The 8,552-nt window shown below is 47.4% G+C and overlaps 1 pseudogene; it reads left to right on the forward strand.

Annotated features, from left to right (window-relative positions):
• The first annotated feature begins 748 nt into the window (after positions 1 to 748).
• LOC144116312 (sentrin-specific protease 1 pseudogene) lies at positions 749 to 1,465 on the forward strand (annotated as a pseudogene).
• The last annotated feature ends 7,087 nt before the right edge of the window (positions 1,466 to 8,552 follow it).

The raw sequence follows: 8,552 nt of genomic DNA on the forward strand, positions 1-8,552 counted from the left end.
CACTAACATAGCAGAGCACACGGGCGCCTCTGCGTTTCGCGTTCATCGAAACGTGGCCGCCAACACATTTTGATATTTATTTTTCACAAATGGGAGGAAGTGACGTCGTTGAGGCCGGCCGGAAGCCGCCCGGATTCGTGAACTGAAAAGACGCGGCCATTGTCTTCGGCGATATCAGATGCGTTTCTTCAGGGGCCCTGAGAGGTTCGCGCAAGACTAGCTGCACTCGCCTTGCGTTTCTCAGGACAATTGTGCCTTCTCGGAGTCGTCCTGCACGCGTCTCTCCGGCGGCCACTGCTCGACCACCTGCGAGGTGTTCGGAAGCCGACAAGCCGTCTGCACCTCCGAGGTAAGAGGAACGCTGACGGCGCAGAGCGACCATCAGTTTAGCGCTTAAGTCAGCCGTTAGCCACGTGACGTTCGCTGACTGCTCTGGGTCTCCCGACAGTTGGAGACGGACGCTTCAAACGGCCGTTCAGGACGGATTGTTAGAAGACTGATCGAGCCTGACCATCGGCGAGGTAATCGGAAACCGACAAGCCGTCTGCACCTCCGAGGTAAGATGAACGCTGACCGTGCAGTGCGAGTAGCACTCTTGTGTTTACATCAGACGCTACCCCCTTACGTTCGCTGACTTCTCTGGGTTTCCCGACATTGCAGAGGGACGCTTCAACCTGCCGTTCAGGACGGATTCTTAGAAGAGCGATCCAATCTCCTGAGCGCCCCTGTGCAAACCTGCAGTAACAACATGGCGGCGATAAGCATGGAGGGAGACGTTAACCATCATAGGCCACTCACTTCTGCTATGCAGAAAGAAGTGTCTGAAGCGTTGGAGGGGGGCTCACCGGACCAGGTTCTGGTCGAGGGCTTCTCTATGGCTGTCACTCGACGGGACATAGCCACGCTAAAAGAATGCAAGTGGCTTAATGACACGATCTTGAACTTTTACCTTGCCATGATCGCGGAATGCTCCGAGAGGCGAGGCGGATCGCCCGTGTACGCGTTCAGTTCATTTTTCTACACCAAGTGGCGTCTCTGTGGGCCTGACGGCGTGAAACGCTGGACGAGAGGCGCCGACCTCTTCGCCTATGACATTGTACTGGTGCCCGTGCATTTGGAGGACCTCTATCACTGGTGTCTCGCCGTGATGGATTTCCGAAAGCCCGAGATAGTCATCTACGACAGCCTGGGTCCGCGCGATGAACATTCCAGCATCATCGACGATTTGGCGGATTACCTAGAAAAGGTGAGCGGCTGGCAGGACTGCGAAATGGACTGGAACGGCTGGTATTTTTACCCAGCTAATGTGCCGCTCCAGAAGAACACCTCCGACTGTGGCGTCTTCCTCTGTCAATACGCCGAGTGTCTCACACGGGATACACCGATTTTGTTCGAGCAGAAGCACATGCCGTACTTTCGCAGGCGTATTGTGTACGAGACCTTACACGGTGGCCTCCTTCCGTGATGAACTCTACTTGTGTGAACATGCATCGTTTCTAGCATCCGTGCATTATGTTTCCATGTTGACAGTACGCACGCAGCTTGAGTGCGTTTTTGTTATGTCATTTGGTCTAATTTTTCTGATTGGCCGGTTCGCGCCATTGTTGATTGTTTTCATACCTACTGCCTCGGCTTGTCCATTATGTATATTTCAGTGCGTGTGTAAGCGTTAGCCGAGGCACTTGCGGTCGTGCTTGCGGGTTTTGCATGTAGATAGTGTGCAATTGGTTTGATTACTGCCGATATTTGAATATGCATTGGGTGGTGGTAGAAACTTTATTTGAAGAGACGGAAATGAGGGGGGCGGGGCGAAGGCGGCGGTGCCGAGGTCTCCGAAATAATTTCCACCACCCGGTGTTCAATTCGCGGTGACATTGTACACCACGCGGGTATTGTTTCATCGCCGTAGTGAATATCCTGTTCTGTTTCTTGTAAATATTTTTTCGTTTGTTTCGCGATTATGTTCGCTTTTTTGTGGCTTTTGGCAATTTGTAATGATTTCCTGGATGAGGTGCGACCGCTCTCCTCAGTGTTCAGTTCCACGCTTTGCATACGTTTTGTTTGTTGACAGTGTGTATTTAACTTTATTCCGATCGGTTGCTAGATATGTTGTGCTGAGAATGATTGACTGTTATTGTATGCTTCGCGATTTGAGGCTTTGGCTTATTGATTGTTTTTGTCAATTGGTATGCATTGCGATGCGCAAATAAAGCTCACATTTGAATATAGATGGAAAGGCAACAGTCCCTTTCACTTCTACATTTGAAGTGCCAGTATAAATGTTGCCCCTCTGAGATGGAGATGTCGAGGTACTGCAGTATTCCGCCCTTCGGGACTTCATGCGTAAACTCAAGTCCAGGGTGCGCTGTTTCAAATTGCTCCAGGATGTCGTGTATGAAGCTTTCCGTCACGCCTCCCTGCAAGAGCAGAGTAAGAAATCATCAACATACCTGAAACATTTAACGACACCGAGTGGCTTCAAGGTTTCAGCAACGGCATCGGTCTCCTCTGGCCAGGTACAAGTCACAGAGCACAGGCGCTATGCACTGCCAATACATATCCTTTCCTTCTGGGTGTACACTTCCCTGCCAAACTCGATGAACAGATAAGACAAGTATTTCGCTATGAGAGCCACAAAATCCAAGGTGCTAACACCGCTTTCATTCATAAATTTCACTTCACCATATTCAGCCATTGCTTCTTCCACCACGTCAGGTTCATGTTTCTGTGGAATATTGTAGAATAAGTGCTTTACATCTATCGACAAGCAAGATACCTTTGGTTCCTCTTGTAGAAACACGATCACCTCGTCTGAATTCTTGAATAGAAAAGGGTATTTTACGGACAGTTTGTTCAGGTTCTTCTGCAGGAAGCTCGCCAATATTTTTTGCCACGTACCTCTATCTTCCACTATTGTCCTGAGCGCATTGCCCTGCTTATGCGTCTTTACCCAGAAGAAGACATTCAAACACAATGTCTTGCATTCCTTCATGCCCTTTGCTAGTTTTTCTGAGCCCATGGACTCAAAAAGCGGAAATGCTTCCGTTCGAATGGCTTTTCGTCTTCTTTCGACCAAGTTCTCTGCTCTCTTGAAGTTCTTCAGTATCGCTTCTGTTGCTTTCGCTTTGTACAGTCCTGCACCAACGACAGCAAACTGTCCTGTTTTTTATGCGAAGCATATTAACGTAAGTTTCGGGCCTTCGCGCGACGCCCGGCGGTGGCCACCATTGACCCTGAAGTGGGGTCACGTGACATGACGTCACGTGATGACGTCACACCGGCTGCAGATGGGGCCTCATATCGCGCCGTTGGTCGCCTCCCAGCGGTGGCCACCATTGACCCTGAAGTGAGATCACATGATGTGACGTCACGTGATGACGTCACACCGGCTGCAGATGGGGCCTCATATCGCGCCGTCGGACGTCGCCCGGCGGAGGCCTCCACGCTTCGGTTCGCGCCTTCGCGCGCGACGCGGCGGCGGCGCCACCATCGCTGCATCACGTGATATGTGACGTCACGCCAGGGATGAAGCGGCGCGCGCCCGCCGTCGCGTCAGTCTCTGTGCCCGCAAAAGCGCCAGCGTCTTTGCGCCGGGCGTGCAGCTGCTTAACATGCTTCGTATCCACTGGGCTTAACCTTGATAAGCCTCCAATTTTTTCTGACATCGCCAGCTTAAAGTCGTTTTCTCGAAGGAATTTCACAACTCTTCCCGGGTTCAAGCAAGGACACGTAGTAGTGACTTCCCTGGCTATGCACTTTAGCGCCTCCAATTTGCATGCATCTCTTTCTTCCTTGTCGGCTTACTTGGCTATTGCATGGGACATACCTAAGAGTTGGAGTGACGTTGCGGAAAACTGAACAGCGTACTTTGGTCCCTTGCTCAAAGTCGCAAAAAGTTTTGCTGGTACGCTGCTCCCAGTTAGATTTAACACGTCGGATTTTTTCCGGGCCTTTTTCCCCTCCTCGGTAAATTGTGAAGGGAAGCTTCCCATGCTCGCTGGCCTAGAACTTCTGCCAATTTAAAAAAGTACTTCATTTGCTTCCCATTCCTTGAATCCAGCGTTGAAGCGTAGATATCCCTGATGTAGTCATGGTAGATACGCACTTGTCTCGAGGTCTCTCCTCGTAAAAGTTTGCAAAGGCGTCTCTACGTTGTCTCTGTTGGTGCCATGAATCCGAACAGGAGCGAAATCACCGGTCCACTCATTCACTGTTTTTGTGTCCCTTCTGTTTTCATCTTAACAGTTCATATAAAACGAATTTCTCACGAAATAAAAGACAGGAGCGCCCGCTTGTGACGCAGCATTTTCCATGGTCGATGTATAAAATTCTTGTGCTTTTATAGGGGTAATGTAACATTCCCTGCATTTGAATTGTATGTGGCGACATAGTTACAGAATGAAACTAAAGCTAAAGCTACAGGGTGTTCTGTTGGTGTGTATTTCTTGCTATGCATCAAGCACAACATTATTTAGGTATGCACCGTAGCATTTCAATATAAAACATATGAATGCTGACTTCAGTTCATTGCATATGCTCGGCTTGCGAGCTCAAAATTTGAAGCATGAGTTGTGAATAGCACCTGGCCGTTGGTTTCAAGGTCGAAATATGTATGCATAAATGAGCAAAGAATAAGTGGAAAAAGAAGTATATGGGTCTCGTATTGACCAAATTTTAAGGAAGGACTGCAATGTGTCAAATTCTAGAATCTTGTGTGTAGGTGACCAAAGGGAAATTAATCAAAAGATGAGTTACTTGAATATTACATGCATGCAGTGTTTGGTAATATTTTCTTGCATGTTATTTGTATAGGTCAGTTTCATTTGTAATATAGATCCAGGTACAAATTACACATTCAATGAAAGCAAGGCAGTAAACAAAACGAACGCTTTTGATACGGTAAGCGATAGCCACCTTGCATACATTTATTGACCGCATATATAACATATACATTGCTCGTTAATTTTCCGACCACAAGCCTACGGCTTTAGTCATTAACAAAGTGGAACTTTGGGCTAGTTGGCAATACTTTTTACAGAGAGACTTGCCGAAGAAACAGAGGACAGAGAAAGAAGGATGGGAGAAGTACAAACAGACAAAGAAAGCTTTTATTCCAGACAGACTCAAGGAGACCAACACGTCGGTGCTCACCGCTGTTGCAGAAAGCCTGCTTAAGAAATTCTGCAAAAGATATGGATGACCCGCTGTCTTCAGTGTCACAAAAAAACAGCAGAAAAAGAAATTTCAGATTTTGCCCTGCTTCCACCGTATCCCTCTGTTCCGAAAGAATAGCAGAAAAGTTCAACACAGACGTAGTCTTCATGGGATCCCACTCCCTTCGCAAGTTGTCAAGCCTTTACGCACTTTTCAGCTGAAGTTTGGTGAAGAAGGTGGTTTGAAATAAAAAGGATGCCACCAAGCTCGCTGAATGTGCAGCAGCCATGGTTTGCAAGATCTCTCTGAGCTGTAGGTCTGTTTATATAGGGCAGACTGGTCATTTCTTAAAAGCTGACCAAGCGAACATGGTGCTTCACTTAATAAAATAATGCTCAGTATCTGGGTATACACTGTAAAGCCTGTGGTTTTTATCTGCTCTACAGAAGCACAGAAGTCTTAGCACTATTAAAAGACAAGTTAGTTGGGGAGATTCTTGAGGCGCCTTTCATTCACAGGTTGGGAAAGGACGCACTTCAATGATAAATATAGTGTTGATTTTCTTCAAAAGGCACCTAGGTTGCTTAATTCTAGATAATATAGGTTTTCTTTGACGTTTTAAGGTGAGCCTTTATTGTATTTAATTTCACCACAGGTATGAAGCTTTCACCTTCTTTCCTTTTGATGGTTTTTGCTGTGATACAAATTTTTTCATGTAATCACAAAACTTTCACCATTCATGTTTAAGTGTTGTGGCTGGGCGCATACATTGCTTTCCTTGATGCTGTTGTCCATTAGAGCTCATCCCGTCCTCCCTTCATCATCCTGTGTTTCTGAGTAAAATGGGCCAACTAAGACACTTTGTTACCTAAAACCAAAGTGCACATAAATGACTGATAATGCTTTTTTTCTCCTTATGGCATATAAGCCAAACGTGCATATGCTGAAAAAACTTGGAAGTGGAGGTACACCTGAAGTAAAAATTAAGAATGGCCTAGTTTTGCTCCTTCCGACGAACAAACTGCCTGCAACACCCATCATGTATGGAAGCTACTAGTTCTGAAGCCTAATGATTTTATTATTTATTTTAACTAAGCTTCAATGCTTGTGTTGCTTGGAACGTATCACGATCTGTAATTAGTGTGGTAGAAAACTAGTTTCAGTTGCAGCGCCAATCATCACAATGGCAGTGAGGTGAAGCGAATGCCCCTGCCGTAGCGCCCTCGGGCTAAGCGGAGTAATCATTGACTAAAGAATAAAGAGTAGTAATGGTGGCAGCAACTGCATTTCTTTCATACATTATATTTTGATGGAACTGCCGAGGATTCTTTGCTATCTGTGGAAAGCTTTCAAAAAGTTGATGGGATCAGCAGATGCAGTTTGAGCTATGAAATCGTCTACCTTGTCATAAATCAACTACACTGCATTACTCTGCAGCTGAATGGCACCGACAGAGACATAGGTAGCTAACGGAGGACACGGAGGTACTAATCTGGCACCATTGGGAAGGCATAGCATTAAGGAAAAAAAGGAACCCTCATACAACTCACAAGAGCGAGTGCTGGTGATTTGTGCCAGGACCTTCCCCACAAGCCTTGTTTCCTAGCAAATATGCAGGTGAGCCAGTTCCTCTTCTTCTGCATGTTCCAAGCAAACTCTCGTTCAAAAAGTACACATCACTGACCTCACGTCTGGAGGCAAACACGTCTGTTTCACCTACGGAACACAGTGAAATGAACAGAGTATAAGCACTGCAAACAACATTTGCAAAACTAGAAACACCTATCACCCCTGCAGTCATCTTGAACAGCAAGTGTAGTTTGCTGTACAACATAAAGATAACAGCTACCTAGTACTGAAAACACCATTTAAGAGTACCAACTCTCAAACAGCAACACCCTTGGCACATACGAACAAAAACAAAAAGAATTTTTGTACATATGACAATGAAACTGCAAGAGCATGATCACCAGAAAACATCGATTGCACAGTATCTCCTCAAAACCACAGCAAAGTCTGATTTCATCCTTCTTAAGGTGTAGCTTTTGTACGCTTTTGCACCACCCGTGGCAGCCTTAAGTTCCGGGAGGGCGAGGGCGCTCAAATTCATGGTGTAGAACGATGGCTACGCAAAAACGAACCACACTACATGGCTCACAAAATACAGGATAGGCTGTAAACTTTGGATAAAAGGTGCACCTACCCTTTTCTCTCTCTTCGCTCTCACTGCCGTCTCTCTTCAACGCTTGAAGTGTAATCTGGCCGCACTGCCTGCAGACGACCTGCAAGAAATAGCCATGTATATAGGGCAACACAGCTTTCCTCGACATCACAGCAGACACCATTTTGGGAACCGGGAGCACTACAAGAAAAGCTTGTTCTGGCCTGCAAGGCCAGTCTATGCGTGGATCACCATTATGGCGCACGTGATATCAGATGCATGTATGCAATGATTTCTTTTCAACACTAGTGTGACCTCTACTGCTATAGATGAGAAATAACCTTAATCGTTATCCAGCTGAGCTGCGTGGCGCGTACCAAAAATTTGACGAAAGATCTGTCGTCAATGATGTAACATACTTTTCTGCCCCAAAATAGGCGAGTCCTCAGAGCAGAGAGGGAAAGGTCTAAGGGACGTAATGCAATTACGAGTTCAACACGTTACAAAAGAAGTCACACGGAAACCTTTAGAGTGACTCCCCAGCTGAGACCGCCTGGCCGCCGGTCTCGTACCCCATTGCCCAGCCTCCTCTTGTCGAGCGGGCGAAGTGCGTCCTCGTGGCAGTGCGGAGCCTTGCGGCGGCCACAGGAACTGCTGAGGCAGAGGCGGCTCCCGATACGGCAGGGTTCCCTCTCGAGAATGTGGTGGTACCGGTCGTGGAAGGAACTGCTGCTCAGGTATCACTGCCTCTTGCTCTTGATGAAATTGCTGACGTGCAGAAGAAAGTTCTGATGCCGAATGCAGTTCCCGTTCAGGAGCCAGCTGCGGCTCCTGGTGTGGTTGTGCGTAGCCCCAGCTGGTCGGTGGCACCAGCGTGTTGTGCGTCGGCAAGCATAGAAAAGGCAGCGGTGGCAGAGGTTCCCACGTTTTGTAGGAAGGACTTGCGTCCGATTCCTTCTTGGCGTACAGGTGCTCGTTCCACATCTGTGTCCCAGCTCCTGCTGAGGTCGGCGGTGTTGCCCTGGCTCTGGCGGTTGTTGATATCATGAGGGCCGCTGGACCCTGCGATGTGTCGCTCCAAGGGAAAGGTGGAAGATTAAGCAGAGTAGAGCAAACACAATTAACAGAAATAATTTGTACGATTTTGAACCAGAACGCAACGACGACAGCGAAACATCAGGCTGTGATGCGTCGCATGCCGTGGTTGGGGTGGTTGCGGTAGGAGAAAAAAAATTGT

The sequence above is a fragment of the Amblyomma americanum genome, chromosome 1, assembly GCF_052857255.1.
Source record: "Amblyomma americanum isolate KBUSLIRL-KWMA chromosome 1, ASM5285725v1, whole genome shotgun sequence".
Taxonomy (NCBI): domain Eukaryota; kingdom Metazoa; phylum Arthropoda; class Arachnida; order Ixodida; family Ixodidae; genus Amblyomma; species Amblyomma americanum.